Below are 22,707 nucleotides of genomic sequence, written 5' to 3' on the forward strand. Positions count from 1 at the left end.
CTCACATTCCCGTGGTCAGAGACAGAATGAATCTCCCTCTACACCGTGCCATCACCCACTCTCGAACTCAGACACAGAGTGAATCTCCCTCCACACCTTCCCATCACACACACCCGGGGATCGACACAGAGTGAGTCTCCCTCCACACCGTCCAATCACCCACTCCCGGGGTCAGACACAGAGTGAATCTCCCTCCACACCATCCCATCACACACCCCCTGGGTTAGATACAGAGTGAATCCCCCTACACACCGTCCCATCACACACTCCCGGTGTCAGACAGAGAGCGAGACTCCCTCCACAGAGTCTCATCACACACTCCCGGGTTGAGGCACAGAGTTATTCTCCCTCCGCACATTCTCATCAAACACTCCCGGAGTCAGACACGTAGTGAATCACCCTCCACACGGTCCCATCTCACTTTCCCGTGGTCAGAGACAGATTGAATCTCCCTCCACACCGTCCCAGCACACACTCCCTGGGTCAGACACAGAGTGAATCTCCCTCCACACCGTCCCAACACACACTCCCGGGGTCACACACAGAGTGAATCTCTCTCCACACCGTCCCATCCCACACTCCCGGGGTCAGACACAGAGTGAATCTCCCTTCACACCGTCCCATCACACACACCCGGGGATCGACACAGTGTGAGTGTCCCTCAACACCGTCCCATCACCCACTTCCGGCGTCAGACACAGAGTGAATCTCCCTCCCCACCGTCCCATCACAGACTCCCGGGGTCAGAAACATATGTTATCCTCCCTCCACACCGTTTCATCACACTCTTCCGGGGACCGACACAAAGTGATTCTCCCTCCACACCATCCCATCACACACTCCCTGGGTTAGATACAGAGTGAATCTCCCTACAGACCGTCCCATCACACACTCCCGGGGTCAGACAGAGAGTGAGGCTCCCACCTCAAAGTCTCATCACACACTCCCGGGTTGAGGCACAGAGTTAATCTTCCTCCGCACATTCCCATCAAACACTCCCGGAGTCAGACACGTAGTGAAACACCCTGCACACGGTCCCATCTCACATTCCCGTGGTCATAGACAGATTGAATCTCCCTCTACTCCGTCCCATCACCCACTCATGAGCTCAGACACAGAGTGATTCTCTCTCCACACCGTCCCATCACACACTCCCTGGGTCAGACACAGAGTGAATCTCCCTCCACAACGTCCCATCACGCACTCCCGGGGTCACACACAGAGTGAATCTCTCTCCACACCGTCCCATCACGCACTCCGGGGATCAGACTCAGAGTTAATCTGCATTCACACAGTCCCATCACAAATTCCCGGGTTGAAGCACAGAGTGAATCTCCCTCCATACATTCCCATCAAACATTCCCGGCGTCAGACACGTAGTGAATCTCCCTCCACACGGTCGCATCTCACATTCCTGTGGTCAGAGACAGACTGAATCTCCCTCTACACAGTCCCATCTCCGACTGCCGAGCTCAGACACAGAGTGAATCTCCCTCCACACCGTCCCATCACCCACTCCAGGGGTCAGACACAGAGGTAATCTCCCTTCCCACCGTCCCATCACAGACTCCCGGGGTCAGAAACATATGTTATCCTCCCTCCACACCGTTTCATCCACTCTCCCGGGTTCAGAAACAAAGTGATTCTCCCTCCACACCATCCCATCACACACTCCCTGGGTTAGATACAGAGTGAATCCCGCTACACACCGTCCCATCACACACTCCCGGGGTCAGACAGAGAGTGAGGCTCCCTCCACAGATTCTCATCACACACTCCCGGGTTGAGGCACAGAGTTAATCTTCCTCCACACATTGCAATCAAACACTCCAGGAATCAGACACGTAGTGAATCACCCTTCACACGGTCCCATCTCACATTCCTGTGGTCAGAGACAGATTGAATCTCCCTCTACACCGTCCCATCACCCACTCATGAGCTCAGACACAGAGTGATTCTCTCTCCACACCGACCCATCACACACTCCCTGGGTCAGACACAGAGTGAATCTCCCTACACACCGTCCCATCACACACTCCCGGAGTCAGACACAGAGTGAATCTCCGTCCACACCGTCCCATCACACACACCCTGGGTTAGATAGAGAGTGAATAACCCTCCACACCGTCCCATCACACTCTCCCGGGGACAGGTACAGTGTGATTCTCCCTCCACACCGTCCCATCACACACTCCCTGGGTTAAATAGGGAGTGAATATCCCTCCACACCGTCCCATCACACACTCCCGGTGTCAGACACAGAGTGAATCTCCCTCCACACCGTCCCATCACACACTCCCTGGGTTAGGTAGAGAGTGAATCTCCCTCCACACCGTCCCATCACAAACTCCCGGGGTCAGATACAGAGTGATTCTCCCTACACACCGTCCCATCACACACCCCCGGGATCAGACAGAGAGTGAGGCTCCATCCACACCGTCCCACCACACACTGCAGGGATCAGACACAGAGTTAATCTGCAATCACACAGTCCCATCTCAAATTCCCGGGTTGAGGCACAGAGTGAATAACCCTACACACATTCCCATCAATCACTCCCGGCGTCAGACACGTAGTGAATCTCCCTCCACACGGTCCCATCTCACATTCCCGTGGTCAGAGACAGATGGAATCTCCCTCTACACCGTCCCATCACCCACTCCCGAACTCAGACACAGAGTGAATCTCCCTCCACACCTTCCCATCACACACACCCGGGGATCGACACAGAGTGAGTCTCCCTCCACACCGTCCAATCACCCACTCCCGGGGTCAGACACAGAGTGAATCTCCCTCCACACCATCCCATCACACACCCCCTGGGTTAGATACAGAGTGAATCCCCCTACACACCGTCCCATCACACACTCCCGGTGTCAGACAGAGAGCGAGGCTCCCTCCACAGAGTCTCATCACACACTCCCGGGTTGAGGCACAGAGTTATTCTCCCTCCGCACATTCTCATCAAACACTCCCGGAGTCAGACACGTAGTGAATCACCCTCCACACGGTCCCATCTCACTTTCCCGTGGTCAGAGACAGATTGAATCTCCCTCCACACCGTCCCAGCACACACTCCCTGGGTCAGACACAGAGTGAATCTCCCTCCACACCGTCCCAACACACACTCCCGGGGTCACACACAGAGTGAATCTCTCTCCACACCGTCCCATCCCACACTCCCGGGGTCAGACACAGAGTGAATCTCCTTCCACACCGTCCCATCACACACTCCCGGGGTCACACACAGAGTGAATCTCCCTCCATACCGTCCCATCACACACTCCCGGGGTCAGACACAGAGTGAATCTCCCTCCGCACCGTCCCATTACACACTCCCGGGTTCAGACACATGTTTATTTTAAACTATTTTTTTTTAAACAGACAAAAACAGAAACACTAAATATATGCTAACAAATCCAGGGAATCGCACATAAACAGCAACAAATAACTTTAACTATATAAATAACAAAGAGGTGTAAATACTGTCGGACAGAAGGTACTACTCCTAAGAGGAGCTCATAAGGATCATTTCTTTATCATAATTATTTTGTAAATTCACAGCAAATTTTATATCCATAAATGCAAATATGGCGAAAGTATATATTCGTTCATATTTTTACGTCAGACTTCAAACTACACGTTAATACTCTGAAACTTCCCATAACCTGAAAGCTGTAAAGACTCTCCATATCTGTCAACGTTTCTGGTTAACTCTGTACATGTTTTTGTTTTGTGACTCCTTTTAGTTGTGGGTCAGACACGTGGTGTAGCTCCCTGCACATCTTCTGAGTTCGACCGGATATCTATTTCTCTGTTCTCAGCTTCTCTAAGTCTCTGTGAACACAGTCCGTTCGTGTGGCTTCACACCACTTCCTCCCAGCCACTGCAAATTGAGCTCCCCTTCACAGCCCTCCCTCTCCTCCCCCTCCTTTCTCCGTTCTACATCTGATCTCACACACACTTATTAACTTTCAGACAGACAAACCGCCAGTTGTGTGAAGTACTGGCGATTGGTGAGAGGGAGAAAGAGAGTAAAGAGATAGATTCGCTGTATTTCAGACCCCCGGAGTGTGTGATGTGACGCTGTGTAGGGAGATTCACACTGTGTCTGACCCCGGGAGTGTGTGATCGGAATCTACGCGAGAGCTTCTCTCTGTTTCTGACCCTGTGGAGAATGTGATGGAATGGTGTGTAGGGAGCTTCACTCTGTGTCTGATCAAGGGTGTGTGCTGGGACGTGTGGAGGGAGCTGCACTTATGCCTGATTCTGGAAGTGTATGTTCGGACGGGTCCGAGTCTTTCTCTCTCTCTCTCTCTCACACACACAAACACACAGACTCACACGCACACGCACACACACACACACACACACACACACACACACACACACACACACGCACGCACACACACACACACACACACACACACACACACACACACACACACACACACACACACACTCATATTTCCTCACGAATGTAACGGTTTCATTGCTAATGTACTAGTTTCCAAAGAAACGGGGTCTTTGGAATGTGCGCCATCCAATGAGAGACTTGGTGTTTCTTTCTCGTGTGTCTGAGAGGAGATATTCGCTGCCTTTTGGGCGAGAGCTGAAGAGAGAAGACATGAGTGGAGTCAGCTAGGAGACTGCTGGACGGAGTGGACTTGGAGTGCGGGTGCGGGAGTTGACGACGATCGGTGAAATCGATGTGGAATTCCACGACGTAGAACCGTGAGCTCCAACTTGCACAACAGCCTGTTTCGTTAAAATGGGCCCTTTTGCTTTTTGTTTAGAACTATGACGTGCATCTCTTTAATCGCAAATGGTGAACCGCCTGATCTTTCGTGCTACTGAGTTCTACAAGGGGAAGATATCACGCAGCATCCACACAAGCGAGACTTCATCTGTTCGCCATGGGGGCGGGAGAGGACCGTGACTGTCTTCCGCTAGTCTAACACAGCCCGCCGAAACAGGGGGTTACACATTTACCCCACTGCAATCTACAATTGACCAGAACAGAGTTTGTTTTCTGCCGAGCGAACACTAGGGGGCACCACACACTCCTGTCTGGAGGCTGCGCCACACCGCCCCCACGATGCTCAGCTCTTTCATTTCCTCTCCCAACAGCAACTCTCAATTGACACCTGAATGTGAAGTGGAACTTATAACCCAGCGGGAAGTTTTGCCATTAGCAAGGGGGAGTGCTGGAGTTCAAACGAGAGTTGCAGGGGGATGAAGGGCTGATCGGCTGAACAGATAGTGGAGTGGTTGTTGGAACAGACCTCAGACAAAGTTGGGAGGCAGAATGTTGAGTCTGCTGGGACTCATGTCTGAGCAGCGTCCGTTTCAATGCAGGAAGTATTGTACAGAAAGTTGACCAGCTCAGGGCAGGGGCCTCCGTCAAACAGTCCCTCTCCTACACAATCTCCGTCTCCGTCACAGCTCCATCCCTTGCAAGCTCCCGCGTCACCGTTAGTCACCCACTCAGTTCTCATTCTCCATCATCCTCTCCCTTCTTTATGCCCACCCACTCTCCGTGACACGCTCTATCCTCTAAAGCCCTCACAATCTCCGTCGACCCCCTCCCCTCTCTGTGCTCACAGGCAATTGTAGTGACTATGAGTGAGAGAAGGCGTCTGGTGCTGCACCTCCCCCCGTCCACCGGATATCTGTCACCAGTTTCTGAGCCTCTCCACAGCTCTACATGCACAGACCGGTCACGTGGTTCCACCATCAGTGGCTGCAGCCCCACCACCCTTTCACTGACCTCCTCTCTCCTCCCCTTCCTTCCTCTTCTGGCAGCACGCCATCCGGTCACACAGATACACACAGAGCATCTGCGAGAGACACACACAGTTCGAGTCTGCTGGAACGCCGAAGTGCTGGATATTGGTGAGTGGGGAGACCGGGGGAGAGAGGGAGCTGCGTACATTTTCTGACTCCAGTAGACTGTACTGCGATGGTGAGGGGGTTGTTCACATTTCTGACACCGGGAGAGTGATGGGTCGGTGTAGGGTGAGTTTCTGTCTGTGTCTGACCCCGGGACTGTGTGATAGAAAGGTGTGGAGGGGGTTTCTGTCTGTGTCTGACACCGAGCGTGTATTATGGGAGCAGTGTGGAGGGAGATTCACTCTGAGTCTGTTCCTGGCAGTGTGTGATGGATCGTTGCGGTGGGAGCGATGCTCAGTGTTTGTTTCCAGGAGTGTGCGATGGGATTGTATGGAAGCATTATCATCTGTCTTCGACTCCTAGTCATGGGTCAGTGGATTTCGGCGTTTAAACAGATTCCAATCAGAGATAGGGAGCAAGAAAATGGTGTGTCACAAGTTCTGCTCTAACGGCTGAATCTGGACACCGTTTCTGTGGCCTCCACTCTCCTCCCCTTCCTTCCTCTTTTCTCAGCACACCATTCCGTCTCAATGACCCTTAATGGGGCGAGAGAGCAGCATATATGTCGCAATGAAATCGGTATGTATGGGAAGGTGGTTTTGCAAAGTGAGGTCAGGGATTTAGCTATTAAATTAAAGGACAGGACCACTACCCGTCCCAGTGTGCCCAGACAGAGGAAGGCCAGACAGTTATGCACGTGGCTCAAATGCTTGTGTAGATGTGAGGGCTCCAAAATTGTGAAATCACTGTATTGTTTTCCAAGGAGTGTGGAATATGTATGGAAGAGATGGAAGAGATGGAAAGCTGGAGGGGAACTGATGTCCTAGCGGAAAGGTTTGTCAGTACCGTGTCTGAGAGATGTTGAACTTGAGTTGCAGGGGGATGGGATTCAGAGTTCGGGAGCAGATAGCGGAGTCGATATGGAGACAGATGTTGTTCAGACCTCAGAAAAAGGCAGGAATTTTTAGACGTGAGAAGGGTGAAGGAATAACAGAAGGAGGGATAACATTGCAGGACTGAGAAAATGTCACCGCAGAGCACAGTCAGAACAGACAGGAGAACTCGTCTAGTTCAGGCTTTACGGGTGGGAAACATAGAAACATGGGAAACCTACAGCACAATACAGGCCCTACGGCCAAAAATTGTTTCGTACGTGGCCCTACCTAAGATATTACTAGGCTTACACATAGCCCTCTACTTTTCTAACCTCCACGTACCTATCCAGATGTCTCCTAAAAGACCCTATTGTATCCATCTCCACCATAGTTGCCGGCAGAATTTTCCACTCACTCACCACTCTTTGCGAAATACATTTACCCCTGACATTTCCTCTGTACCTACTCCCAAGAAACTTAAACTTGTGGCAACCATTTCAGCCCTGCAAAAATCCTCTGACTATCCACACGATCAATGCTTCTCATTATCTTATGCACCTCTATTAGTTCACCTCTCATCCTACGTCGCTCCAAGGAGAAAAGGCCGAGTTCACTCAAACTATTGTCATAAGCCTTGTTCCCCGGTCCAGGCAACATCCTTGTAAATATCCTCTGCAACCGTACTATGGCTTCCAGATCCTTCCTGTAGTGAGGCGACCAGAAATAAACTCTACTCCAAGTGGGTTCTGACCGAGGTCATATATAACTGCAACATTTCCGCTCGGCTCCGAAAATCAGTTGCCCGGTTGATGACAGTCAATGCACCGTAAGCCTTCTTAACACATCCCTCTGATCCTCCACACTGCCAAGAGCCTTAACATTGATACTATATTCTGCCATCATATTTGACATACCAAAATGAACCACCTCACACTTATCTGGGTTGAACTCCATTTGCCACTTTTGAGGTCGGTGTTGCATCCTATCGACGTCCCGCTGTAACCTCTGACAGCACTCCAGAGTATCCACAACACCTCCAACCTTTGTGTAATCAGCAAACTTACTTACACATCCGTCCACTTCCTCATCCAGGTCATTTTAAAAAAAATCACAAACAGTAAGGGTCTCACAACAGATCCCTGAGGCACCCCACTCGTCACAGGCCCCCGTGCAGAATATGACCCGACTACAACCACCCTTTGCCTTCTGTGGGCAAGTCAGTTCTGGATCCACAAAGTACTGTACGATTGGATCCCATTGCTCCTTACTTTCTCAATACGCCTTGTATGCGGTACTTTATCAAATGCCTTGCTGAAAACCATATACACTACATCTACTGATCTTCCTTCATCAATGTGATTAGTCTCGTCCTCAATAAATACAATCAGGCTCGTAAGGCACGACATGCCTTTCACAAAGTCATGCTGACTATTCATAGTCATGTCATACCTCTCCAAATGTACAAAAATCCTGCCTGTCAGGATCTTCTCCATCAATGTACCAAACACTTAGATAAGACGCATTGCTCTTTAATATTGTGGGCTATCTCTACTCCCTTTTTTAAATAAACGAACAACATTCGCAACCCTCCGATCCTGATCCCGGGAGTGCGTTGTCAGAGAGTGTTCTGGAACCTTCTCCGTATGTCTGACAACAGGCTTATTTGATGCGACAGTGCAGAGGAGGATTCACTCTGTCTCTAACCCAGCGATTTTGTGTGATCGGTCAGTTCGAAGGGATATTCACTTTACAACTGACGCCTGGATGGTGATATGGGCCGGGGTGAAAGGATCCGCATTCTGTGTCTGACTACCGGTGGGGGTAATGGACGGGGCAGAGAGAGAGTCACTGTTCTTTGGTCCTATTTTCCAGAGCAACCGATGTGGCGAAGCAACAATGTTTTAACTCTGATTCCAAGCCACTTGAAGTAAATTCAAAAGAGAAAAAAGACGTGTCAGATCGACAGTGGATATATGCAAACCAGAGAGAAGCAGACTCCACTCGATCACATCACACAATCCCGGGGTCAGACACAGAGTGAATCTCTCTCCACACAGTCCCATCACATACTCCCGGGGTCAGACACAGAGTGAATCTCCCTCCAAACCGTCCCATCACATACTCCCGGGGTCAGACACAGAGTGCATCTTCTTCCAAACCGGCCCATCACACACTTCAGGGGTCAGACACAGAGGGAATCTCCCTCCACACTTTCACATCGCACATTCCCGTGGTCAGGCACAGAGTGAATCTCCCTTCACACCGTCCCAACACACACTCCCGTGGTCAGCCACAGAGTGAATCTCGCTACACACCGTCCCAACACCACACTCCCGGGGTCAGACACAGAGTGCATCTTCTTCCAAACCGGTCCATCACACACTCCAGGGGTCAGACACAGAGTGAATCCCCCTCCACACCGTCCCATCACCCAATCCCGCTGTCAGACACAGAGTGAATCTCCCTTCACACCGTCCCAACACACATTCCCGGGATCAGACACAGAGTGCAACTACCAACAAACCGGCCCATCACACGCTCCAGGGGTCAGACACAGAGTGAATCTCCATCCACACCGTCCCATCACACACTCCCGGGATCAGATACAGAGTGATTCTACCTCCAAACAGGCCCATCACATACTCCAGGGGTCAGAAAGAGAGTGAAGCTCCGTCAACACAGTCCCATCACACACTCCAGGGGTCAGACACAGAGTGAATCTGCATTCACACCGTTCCATCACACACTCCAAGTACTGGAGAGTTTAAGATCGGTAGCTGAGCGAAGGGCGCTGAGTAGGCTACGGTCAATTATGGATAACTCTGAACATCCTCTACATAGCACCATCCAGAGACAGAGAAGCAGTTTCAGTGACAGGTTACTATCGATGCAATGCTCCTCAGACAGGATGAAGAGGTCAATACTCCCCAATGCCATTAGGCTTTACAATTCTACCGCCTGGACATAAGAACTTTTTAAAAGCAATTATTAATGCTTTTTGAGACGGTGATTTAGATGCATATCATATTTTTTTACTGAGTTAAGTATTGTATGTAATTAGTTTTGCTACAACAAGTGTATGGGACATTGGAAAAAAAGTTGAATTTCCCCATGGGGATGAATAAAGTATCTATCTATCTATCTATCTATCTATCTATCTATCTATCTATCTATCTATCTATCTATCTATCTATCTATCCATCACACCTTCCCATCAAACACTCCCGGGGTCAAACACGTAGTGAATCTCCCTCCACATGGTCCCATCTTACATTCCCGTGGTCAGAGACAGAGTGAATCTCCCTCTACACCGTCCCATCACACACTCCCGAGGTCAGACACAGACTGAATCTCACGCAACACCGTCCCATCACACACTCCCGGTGTCAGATACACAGTGATTAACACTCCACACCGTCCCATCACCCACTCCCGGGGTCAGACACATAGTGAATCTCCCTCCCCACCGTCCCATCACACACTCCCGGGGTCAGACAGAGTGAAACTCACTCCACACGGTCCAATCACATATTCCCATAGTCAGACACAGAGTGAATCTCCCTCTACCCCGTCCCATCACACACTCCCGAGTTCAGACACAGAGTGAAACTCACTCCACACCGTCCCGTCACACACTCCGGGGTGAGAAACAGAGTGAATCTTCTTCCACACCGTCACATCACTCACTCCCAAGGTCTGACACGGAGTGAATCTCCCTCCACACCGTCCCAACAGACACTTCCGGGGTCAGACACAGAGTGAATCTTCCTCGAAACCGTCCCATCACACACTCCGTGGTGAGACACAGAGTGAAACTCCCTCCACACCGCCCCCTCACACAATCCCTGGGTTAGGCACAGAGTGAATCTCCCTCCACTCATTCCCATCAAACACTCCCCGGGTGAGACACACTGTGAATCTCCCTCCACACGGTCCCAGCGCACACTCCCGGGGTCAGACACAGAGTGAATCTCCCTCCACACGGTCCCATCTCACATTCCCGTGGTCAGACACAGATTGAATCTCCCTCTCCACCATCCCATCACACACTCCCGAGGTCAGACTCAGAGTGAATCTCACTCCACACCGTCCCATCACACACTCCCGGGGTCAGACACAGAGTGAAACTCCCTCCACACCGTCCCATCACACAATCCCTGGGTTAGGCACAGATTGAATCTCCCTCTACACCGTCCCATCACACACTCCCGGGGTCAGACAGAGAGTGAATCTCCCTCCACACCGTCCTATCACACTCTCCCGGTTTCAGACCTGGAGTGATTCTCCCTCCACACCGTCCATTCACACACTCCAGGGGTCAGTCACAGAGTGATTCAGCATTCGCACCGTCCCTTCACACACTCCGGGGTGAGAGACAGAGTGAAACTCCCTCCACACCGTCCCATCACTCACTCCCAAGGTCTGACACAGTGCGAATCTCCCTCCACACGGTCCCATCACACACTGCATGGGACAGACACAGAGTGAATCTGCATTCACACCGTTCCATTGCACACTCCCGGAGTGAGACACAGAGTGAATCTCCCTCCACACCTTCCCATCAAACACTCCCGGGCTGAGACACAGAGTGAATGTCCCTCCATACCGTCCCATCACACAATCCCGGGTTCAGACACAAGTTTATTTTAAACCTTTTTTTTAACACAGACAAAAACAGAAACACTAAACTTATGCTACAAATCCAGGGAATCGCACATAAACAGCAACAAATAACTTTAAATATATAAATAATAAAGAGGTGTAAATACTGTTGGACAGAAGGTACTACTCCTAAGAGGAGCTCATAAGGATCATTTCTTTATCATAAATCTTTTGAAAATTCAGGCAAATTTTATATCCATAAATGCAAATATGGCAATAGGAAATATTCGTTTATATTTTTATGTCAGACTTCAAACTACACGTTAATACACTGAAACTTCCCATAACTGGAAAGCTGTAAAGACTCTACATATCTGTCAACGTTTCGGGTTAACTCTGTACATGTTTCTGTTTTGTGACTCCTTTTAGAAATGGGTCAGACACGTGGTGTAGCTCCCTGCACATCTTCTGAGTTCGACCGGATATCTTTTTCTAGTTTCTCAGCTTCTCTAAATCTCTGTGAATACAGGCCGGTCGTGTGGCTTCACTCCACTTCCTCCCAGCCACTGCAAATTGAGCTCCCCTTCACAGCCCTCCCTCTCCTCCCCCTCCTTTCTCAGTTCCACATCTGATCTCACACACACTTATTAACTTTCAGACAGACAAACTGCCGGTTGTGTGAAGTACTGGTGGTTGGTGAGAGGGGGGAACGAGAGTAAAGGGGGAGATTCGCTCTGTTTCTGACCTCCGGAGTGTGTGATGGGACGCCTTGGAGGGAGGTTCACACTGTGTCTGACCCCGGAGTGTGTGATCGGAAGCTACGCGAGAGCTTCTCCCTGTTTCTGACCCTGAGGAATATGTGATGGAACGGTGTGTAGGGAGCTTCACTCTGATCAAGGGTGTGTGCTGGGACCTGTGGAGGGAATTGCACTTTTGTCTGACCCTGGGAGTGATTGTTTGTACGGGTCCGAGGCTCTCTCTTTCTCTCTCTCTCTCTCTCTCTCTCTCTCTCTCTCTCTCTCTCTCTCTCTCTCTCTCTCTCTCTCTCACACACACACACACACACACACACACACACACACACACACACACACAAACACACACAGACACACACACACACACACACACACACACACACAAACACACACACACACACACACACACACACACACACACACACACACACACACACACACACACACACACACACACACACACACACACACACACCCGCCTCCGGCACAACGCATCCCGCACCTTTACCAACTTAGCCACTATTCCTCCACAATTGCCAAAGCCCCTGTTTCCTTTCATCTCCCCCTTACTAGCTGTTGATGATGTAACTAATCCGCACTGAACTGTGAGCGGTGCCTTTCCCAGGAACAGGTGAGACGGCCCGGTAACGTTCCAATGGGGAAAGAGAGTCAAACCTCAAACAGCGCGCAGCGTGTGTCGGTTTCCTGTGAACTTCAATATCTAAATGTCCGCTTTCTTTGATAATTCAACGCGGTATAAAAAGGGCAATATGTTGCTCTACACGTCTTCTCGATGGGAGGCGGCTCCGTGCTTCCGTGGGTGTCACAGGTTTTTCCCGGGGCTGTGGTTTCTAGAGCACAGAGGCTCTGAATCAACTGGAGGTTGGGGTCGGGGATGGGGTTTGTTTGCAAATAATTCGGACAGTAAAGTCTCTGCATGAGTGACAACATATCCGTCCATTGCCCCTCCCTGATCACTCGTCATTCCTCACTCTTCCCCTTCTTCCATTGCTTTCTCTCTCCCTTCTTCTTTTCCTATGTCCCTCCAACTTCCATATTCCTTCTCCCTCAATCGTCCCTTCCCTGCATTTCTCCTCACTCTCTGTAGGGCTTTCTCTCTTCTTTCGCCACTCCTTGTGTGTTTCTCTGTCTCTCTCTCTCTCCTACTTTCCTCCGTTATCTCGCCCTCTCTTCTCAGTGTTTCCCCTAATTTCTCTCCAAGAATCAACCCTATTTTTACCCCTCTCTCCCAATTCTTTCCCACTTCTGGACCGCCCCTTCTATAATTTCGCTCTCCCTTTCTGACAGCAGTATCGCACGCCTCTCTCTCCCCCAAACCCCAACCTTCCCTCATTCCCCGCTCGCTCTGTATCTCCCACTCAAAGTACTCTCCCCACTGCCTCTCTCTTCGCTCCAGACCACTCCCTTTCACTACCACAATCTCCCTCCTGCCGGCACTTCCTCCCCCTTATGTCGGCTCATCTGTTAATCAGCTGCTCACCTGGTGTCGATCTGATCCCCTTGTCGACACGGGCTTCCTCTGACAACATTTAATTCCCCTCGCTGAACAGAGGGTCTTCGACGGATCGACGACAACGCGAATGTGCAGCTCGTAAAACCGGACTCACGGTTTCCATCGAGACGTCAGTTAGTCCTGACGAAGGGTCTCGGCCCGAAACGTCGACAGTGCTTCTCCTTTCAGATGCTGCCTGGCCTGCTGTGTTCCGCATGCATTTTGTGTGTGTTCCCGGGGTTGTGAGATGGGGCGGCGTGGAGGCAACTTTATTATGTGTCTGACGCAGATTGTATGTGCTGGTGCTGTGTTTTGGGATCTTGACTCTGTGTCTGAACCCGTGAACGTGTTTTGGGAGATTGTGTTGGGAACTTCTCTGTATGTCTGACAATAGGATTATTTGTTGGGTCAGTGCAGAGGTAGGTTCACTCTGTCTCTCACCCGGCGAGCCTGTGTGATCGGACTGCTTGGAGCGATCTTCAATTTATAACTGACGGTGGGAAATGTGTGATGGGCCGATGTGAAAGGATTCCCATTTGAGTGTCTGACTACAGGCGGATGTAATGGAATGTGAGGAGACAGATTCACTGTTCATTGGTCCTATTTTCAAGAGCAGACGATGGGGCGTAGCAACATTGTTCCTACACTGTTTCAAAACGTCTTGAAATGAATTCAAAAGAGGAAGAGGTATGTGTGATATATCCAGCCCAGTGTGAAGCTCCCTCCTTCCATCCCATCACAAACTCCCGGATCAGACACAGAGTGAATCTCCCTCCACACCTTCCCATCACACATTCCAGGTATCAGACACAGAGTGGATCTCCCTCCGCATCGTCCCATCACACACTCCCGGGGTCAGACACAGAGTGAATCTCCCTCCACACCGTCCCATCACACACTTCCGGGGTCAAACACAGAGTGGATCTCCTTCACACCGTCCCATCACACACTCCCGGGGTCAGACACAGAGTGAATCTCCCTCCACAACGTTCCATCACACACTCCCGGTGTCAGACACAGAGTGAATCTCCCTCCACGCCGTCCCATCACACACTCCCGGGGACAGACACAGAGTGAATCTCCTTCACACCATCCCATCACACACTCCCGGTGTCAGACACAGAGTGAATCTCCCTCCACGCCGTCCCATCACACGCTCCCGTGGTCAGACACTGAGTGAATCTCCCTCCACACCGTCCCATCACACACTCCCGTGGTCAGACACAGAGTGAATCTCCCTCGACATCGTTCCATCACACACTCCCGGCGTCAGACACAGATGAATCTCCATCCACACCGTCCCATCACACACTCCCGGGGTCAGACACAGAGTGAATCTCCCTCCACACCGTCCCAACACACACTCCCGTTATCAGACACAGAGTGAATCTCCTTCCACGCCGTCCCATCACACACACCCGGTGTCAGACACAGAGTGAATCTCCCTCCACACGGTCCCATCTCACATTCCCGTGGTCAGACACAGATTGAATCTACCTCTCCACCATCCCATCGCACACTCCCGAGGTCAGACTCAGAGTGAATCTAACTCCACACCGTCCCAACGCACACTCCCGTTATCAGACACAGAGTGAATCTCCCTCCACACCGTCCCATCACACACTCCCGGGGTCAGACCCAGAGTGAATCTCCCTCCACAACGTTCCATCACACACTCCCGGTGTCAGACACAGAGTGAATCTCCCTCCACGCCGTCGCATCACACACTCCCAGTGTCAGACACAGAGTGAATCTCCCTCCACACGGTCCCAACACACACTCCCGTTATCAGACACAGAGTGAATCTCCCTCCAAACCGTCCCATCACACACTCCCGGTGTCAGACACAGAGTGAATCTCCCTCCACGCCGTCCCATCACACACTCCCGGGGTCAGACACAGAGTGAATCTCCCTCCACACCGCCCCAACACACACTCCCGGGGTCAGACACAGAGTGAATCTCCCTCCACACCGTCCCATCACACACTCCCGGGGTCAGACACAGAGTGAATCTTCATCCACACCGTTCCATCACACACTCCCGGCGTCAGACACAGAATGAATCTCCATCCACACCGTCCCAACACACACTCCCGTTATCAGACACAGAGTGCATCTCCCTCCACACCTTCCCATCATACATTTCCGTGGTCAAAAACAGAGTGAATCTCCTTCACACCGTCCCATCACACACTCCCGGGGTCAGACACAGAGTTAATCTCCCTCACACCGTTGCATCACACACTCCCGTGGTCAGACAGAGAGAGATTAACTCCCTCCATTTCCCTCATGGAAAAGGATAGAATCAGAGAGAACAGGAATTTTTTGATTGGTTAAGGCAAATTATGAGGCTAGAACGTGTGGATGTGAATTGGGATGATGTTTTTTGTTTCTCTCTGGGACATGTACTTCCTTGTGAGAAAGATTAAGAATGGAAGTGTGAAGGAACCATGGGTGACAATTGAGGTGGAGAATCTAGTCAGGTGTAACAAGGCAGCATTCATGACGTTTCGGAAGCAATGATCAGATGGGTCTATTGAGCAAGAAAGGAGCTTAAAAAAGGGCTGAGGAGAGCATGAAGAAGGCATGGGAAGCGAATAGGGTAAAGGAAAACCTCAAGGCATTCTTGCCCCCTGGAAATGTACGACAGACATCTGGTCGATGTTTAACCATATATAACAATATAATAATCACAGCACGGCAACAGGCCATCTTGGCCCTTCTAGTCCGTGCCGAACGCTTACTCTCACCTAGTCCCAGAGGCCGCACTCAGCCCATAACCCTCCATTCCTTTCCTGTCCATGTTTAGGGATCTCTTCCAGGATGTTTGGGATAAATTTCTTCCGGTAAGGGAAGATAAAGAATGGTAGGATGAAGGAAACATGTGTGACAGGTGAGGTGGAAAATCTAGTCAGGTGTAAGAAGGCAGCAAAGATTACGAAGCAAAGATCTATTGAAATATACTGTAGGAAGAAAGAAGCTTAAGAAGGGGCTGAGGCGAGCAAGAAGGGGGCATGGGAAGGCTCTGGCTAGTAGGGGAAAGGAAAACCCCAGGCACTCTTCAATTATGTGAAGAACAAAATGATGACAGGAGTGAAGGTAGGACCGATTAGAGATAAAAGTGGGTAATTGGGCCTGGAGGCTTTGGAAGTGAGCGAGGTCCTCAATAAATATTTCTTTCGGTATTCACCAATGAGAGGGAACTTGATGACGGTGAGGAGAATATGAGTGAGGTTGATGTTTTGCAGGATGTTGATATTAAGAGAGAGGTAGTGTTAGAGTTGTTAAAATACATTAGGACGGATATGTCCACGGGGCCTGACGGAATATTCCCCAGGCAGCTCCTCGAGGCGAGGGAAGAGATAGCGGAGCCTCTGCATAGGATCTTTATGTCCTCGTTGTCAACGGTAATAGTACCGGAGGACTGGAGAAGGCAAATGATGTCCCCTTGTTCAATAAAGGTTTCAGGGATATTCCGGGTAATTATAGACCACTGAGCCTTACGTCTGTGGTGGGAAGGCTGTTGGAAAATATTCTTAGAGACAGGGTCTATGGGCATTTAGAGAATCATTGTCTGATCAGGGACAGTCAGCATGGCTTTGTGAAGGGTAGATCGTGTCTAACAAGCCTGATAGAGTTATTTGAGGAGGTGACCAGGCATATAGATGAAGGTAGTGCAGTGGATGTGATCTACATGGATTTTTGTAAGGCATTTGACAAGGTTCCACACGGTGGGCTTATTCAGAAAGTCAGAAGGCACAGGATCCAGGGAAGATTGGCCAGGTGGATTCAGAATTGGCTTGCATGTAGAAGGCAGAGGTTGTGGTGGCGGGAGTACATTCAGATTTGAGGGTTGTGACTAGTGGTGTCCCAGAAGGATCTGTTCTGGGACATCTACTTTTCGTGATTTTTGTTAACGACCTGGATGTGGGGGTAGAAGGGTGGGCTGGCAAGTTTGCAGACGACAGAAGATAGTTTAGAGGATTGTCAAGGATTGCAGAGATACGTTGATAGGATTTTGAAGTGGGCTGAGCAGTGGCAGATGGACTTCAACCCGGAGAAGTGTGAGGTGGTACACTTTGGAAGGACAAACTCCAAGGCGGAATGCAATGTAAATGGCAGGATACCTGGTTGTGTGGAGGAGCAGAGGGATCTAGGGTACCTGTCCACAGATCCCTGAAAGCTACCTCACAGTTAGATAGGGTAGTTAAGAAATCTTGTGAAGTTGTAGTTTTCATAAGTCGAGGGATAGAGTTTAAGAGTCGCGGGGTAAAGATGCAGCTCCATACAACTCTGGTTAGGCCGCAGTTGGAGTACTGTGACCAGTTCTGGTCGCCTCAGTATAGGAAGGATGTGGAAGCATTGGAAAGGGTAGAGACGAAATTTACCAGGCTGCTGCCAGTTTTAGAGAGCACGCATTATGATCAGAGATTAAGGGAGCTGGGGCTTTACTCTCTGGGGAGAAGTAGGATGAAAGGAGCCATGATAGAGGTATACAAATATATTAAGAGGAATAGATAGAGTGGACAGCCAGTGCCTCTTCCCCGGGGTACAACTGCTCAATATAAGAGGACATGGCTTTAAGGTAAGGGGTGGAAAGTCCAAGGGGGATATTAGAGGAAGGTATTTTACCCAGGGAGTGTTTGGTGCGTGGCATGCACTGCCCGAGTGAAATTTAAGCTACTACTAGACAGGTATATCCCTCCACAGCACTCACTCCCCTCCCCTTCCTTCCTCTGTTCTACCTTTGGTCTCACACACACGTATCTTTGTGAGACAGACACACAGTTCTAGACTACAGGAACGCTGATGTGCTGGTGATTGGTGAAAGGGGGAGAGTGGGAATCAAGAGGGAGATTTGCACTATTTCTGAATCCGTTTTGTGTTTTCGGACTGTGAGGCGGCAGATTCACTCTGTGTCTAACCCCAGGAGCGTGTGATGGAATGGAGTTGAGGGAACTTCATTCTGTGTCTGACTTCGGGACTGTGTGCTGGGACGGTGTGGAGGGAGATTCACTCTGTGTCTGACCCCGGGAGAGTGCTGTGGGATCGTGAGGAATTGAGCTTCACTCTGTGTCTGATCCCGCAAGTGTGCGACGGAACTGTGAGGAGGGAGCTTCACTCTTAGTCGGAAGGCGGGTAGTTTGTAATAGGAAGGACAAGAGGGAGATATTGTCTGTATCAGACCCTGGGAGAGTGCTGTGGGACCGTGAAGAGCTGAGGTTCATTCTGTGTCTGACCCCGCAAGTGTGTGACGGAACTGTGTGAAGGGAGCTTCACTCCGAGTCTGACTCCGGGAGTGTGTGATAGGACAGTGTGGAACCAACTTTACTCTGTGTCTAAGGTAGTTTGTATGTGTTGGCGCTGTGTTTTGCGTTCTTGACTCTGTGTCTGATCCCAGGAAGATTTTCTCCGACAAGCAACGCAACACCAACCCCCTCTTGACCCTCCGATTCTATCACACCTGAAGCAACGAAATCCAGGAATATTTAGTTGCCAATCACACCCCTTCTGCAGCCATGTTTCATTAATAGCTACAACATCATATTTCCAGGTATCAATCCATGCTCTAAGCTCATCCACCTTTCTTACAATGGTCCTAGCATTAATATAAATGCACTTAAGTAATTCTCCACTTTTTCCTCTCTGCTTATCTCTAACAGTACAAAGAACTTAACTGTCTTCTTTTTACTTCCTTCTCCCATACATCTGTACCTACACTCTGGTTCCCCTCCCCACTCATATCTAGTTTAAATCCACTGGAGCCTCTCTAGCAAACCGACCTGCAAGAATATTTGTCCCCCTCCGGTTCAGATGTAAACTGTCCCGCCGGAACAGGTCCCACCTTCCCTGGAAAACTGCCCATTTTTCTATAAATCCTAAGCCCTCCCTCCTCCACTATGTCTTCAGCCACGTGTTGATATGCACAATCTTACTATTTTTAAACCCACCTACACGTGGTACTGGTAGCAATCCTGAGATTGCTGTCCTGGAGGTCCTGTCCTTTAACTTGGCACCTAACTCCCTATATTCCCCATTCAGGATCTCCTCACTCTTCCTACCCACGTCATTGGTCCCTACATGGACCACGACATCCGGCTGCTCATCCTTCGTCTTGAGCATACTGAAAACTTGATCAGAGATATCGCTGACCCTGCCTGAGACTGTACTCGCTGATTTTCAGAAAGATGAGAGGACATCTTATAGACGCATCTAAATTTATGAAAGGGATAGATACAATAGAGGCAGGGAAGTTGTTGTCACTCTAGGTCAGACTAGAAAGAGGGAGGTAGCCTCAGGATGCGGGGTTGGAGATTTCGGACGGAGATGAGGACGGAGTGTTATTCGCAGAGAGTGGTGAACTTGTGGAAATCTCTGCACAATGAAACAACGGATGCTACCTCACTAAACAGCGAGAGGAAAGGAAAAGGAATCGGGGAGAAGGAAAGTTGTGGTAAGAGAGAACGGGAAGTGAGGGAGAGTGCATGGGGGATGGGTGAGAAAGGGATGGAACGAGGTGAGCCGAAGGAGGAAGGAGGCGGGTAATGGAAGGATGAGATAGGGGAAGTGAAAGCAGAGAGAGACGGTGAGCGAAGTCTGGGTAACCCTGGTCAAACACCACGTAATCCCCAACAGCTGACCAGGGCTTTATATAGCTGGACCATTGCCAATCGGTTCTGAAACACAATCCCGCAGTTGATGAAGGTCGATGCACCGGACACCTTCTGAACAACAGAGTCAATCTGGACAGCAGCTTTGAGTGACCTATAGACTCGGACCCCAAGATCCCTCTGAATCTCCTCACTGCTATAAGTCTTCCCATTTATACCATAATCTGCCATCATATTTGACCTGTCAAAATAAACCGCCTGACACTTATCTGGGTAGAGCTCCATCTGCAATTCTCAGCCCAATTTTGCATTCTATCGATCACCCAACGGATCCTTGAGGCACACCACTGTTCACCTATCTGCGTGCAGAATATGACCCGTCTACAGCCACACTTTACCTTCTGCGAGCAAGCCTGTTCTGAATCTACGAAGCAAGCCCCCCTTGGATAATAGGTCTCCTTATATTCCGAATAAGCCTTGCATGGGGTACCTTGTGAAGTGCCTTGCATAAATCCATATACTCTACATCTACTGTTCTGCCTTCAACAATAGGTTTAGTCACATCCTCTAAAATGCAATCAGGCTCGTGAGGCAGGACCTGCCTTTGACAGAGCCACGCTGACAATGCTTAATCATACTATGGGTCTCCAAATGCTCGTAAATCCTGCCTCTCAGGATCTTCTCCATCAACCGATCAACCACTGAAGTAGAATCACTGGTCTATAATTTCCTGGGCTATACCTTCTCCCTTTCTTGAATAAGGAAGCAACATCTGCAACTCTGCAATCCTCCGGACACTCTTCCGTCTCCATTGATGATGTAAAGATCATTGCCAAAGGCTTCAGCAATCTTCTCCCTCCACTCCAACAGTTGGCTGGGGTACATCTCATCAGGCCCCGGAGACTTATCCAACGATGTTTTCCAAAAGCTCCAGAACATCGTCTGTCTTAATGTCTATCTGTTCAATCTTTTCAATCCACTGTAAATCACCCCAACAATCGCCAAGATCCTTTCCCGTAGTGACGACCGAAGCAAAGTATTCATTCAGTACCTCTGCTAACTCCTCCTGTTCTAAACACACTTTTCCACTGTCGTATTCTCTGAGGACCTATCCTCTTGCTCCACACGACTGGTAGAATGCGTTGGAGTTTTCCTATATCCTGCTCGCAAAGGCCTTCTCATGTCACGTTTTGGCTCTCTAATTTCATCCTTAAGCTCCTTCCTGCTAGCTTTATAATCTAGATCCCTATCATTACCTGTTTTATTTTTTGAAACTTCCGTCAGCTTCTCTTACTCTCTTGACTAGATTTTCAACAGCCTTTGTACACCTCAGCTCCTGTATCGTACCATCCTTTCCCTGTCTAATTGGAAATTGCCTATGCTGAAATCCACACAAATATCACGTGAACATTTGCCACATTTCTGCCGTACAATTCGCTGAGAGCATCTGTTCTCAACTTCAGCTTCCAAGTTCCTGCATAATAACTACCAGTTTCCCCTTAGTCCAATTAAACGCTTTCCTAACTTTTCTGTTCCTATCCGTCTCCAATACAATGTTAAATTATATAGAATTGTGATCACCATATCCAAAATACTCTCCCACTGAGAGATCTGAAACCTGACCAGTTTCATTACCCAGTAGTATATCAAGCACTGACGCTCGTCTTGTAGGCTTATCCACATTTTTTTACAGAAACCTTCCCGAACAACCTATCAAACTCCACCCCATGTAAACCACTTGGGAAGATGACAATCAATATTTCGGAAGTCGAAATCTTTCACTACGACAACCCGTTATTATTCTACGTTTCCAGAACCTGTCTCCATATCTGCTCCTCGATATCCCTGTTACTATTATGTGGTCCATAAAAACACCCTGTCGAGTTAATGATCCCTTCCTGTTCCTAATGTCCACACAAAAAGATTCCTCCTTTTCTGCAGCCGTAACACTATCTCTGATCAGCAGTGCCATGCACCCACATCTTTTGCCTCTCTCCCTGTCCTTTCTGAAGCGTCTATAACCAGGAACTCTCAGTAACCATTCCTGCTCCTGAGACACCCCAGTCTCCGCACCGCTCCTATTCGCTGACTTCCACGCGCTTGCGCAGTCGTCCTCCCATCAAAGCTCCGTGGTCGGACAGCCGGGATGCAATCAGTGGATGGGTGAGGATATGCTCGATCAGGGCGACAAAGATGTTGGTCCTGGAGAAGAGAACAGAGTGAGGCAAATTGGGGAGATATTTCAATAAAATAATGAGGATGCTGACAGAGTGTGGCGGTGGGAGAGAGGAATGTGGAGAAAGGGCGGGTTGAGATAGGGGAAAGGCGAGGAGGGGTGGAAGATAGGTGAGAGACAGAGATGGAGGAACAGTGAGAGGGAAAGAGGAGAGGGAGAAAGGAAGCGTGGGAGAAGGTTGGAGAAGGAGAACGAGTTAGGAGAGAGGGAGAGAGAGAGAGA

General features: G+C 49.8%; 1 protein-coding gene across 1 annotated transcript in view; it reads left to right on the top strand.

Moving 5' to 3' along the window:
• Positions 1 to 5,836: 5,836 nt before the first annotated feature.
• Positions 5,837 to 22,707, top strand: part of LOC140720446 (uncharacterized) — a 41,859-nt gene continuing 24,988 nt past the window's right edge. The window contains exon 1 of the mRNA XM_073035300.1: positions 5,837 to 5,895. The gene's annotated coding sequence lies outside the window, so the exon portion shown is untranslated. The remainder of the gene's footprint in view (positions 5,896 to 22,707) is intronic.

The sequence above is a fragment of the Hemitrygon akajei genome, unplaced genomic scaffold (genome assembly GCF_048418815.1).
Source record: "Hemitrygon akajei unplaced genomic scaffold, sHemAka1.3 Scf000042, whole genome shotgun sequence".
Taxonomy (NCBI): domain Eukaryota; kingdom Metazoa; phylum Chordata; class Chondrichthyes; order Myliobatiformes; family Dasyatidae; genus Hemitrygon; species Hemitrygon akajei.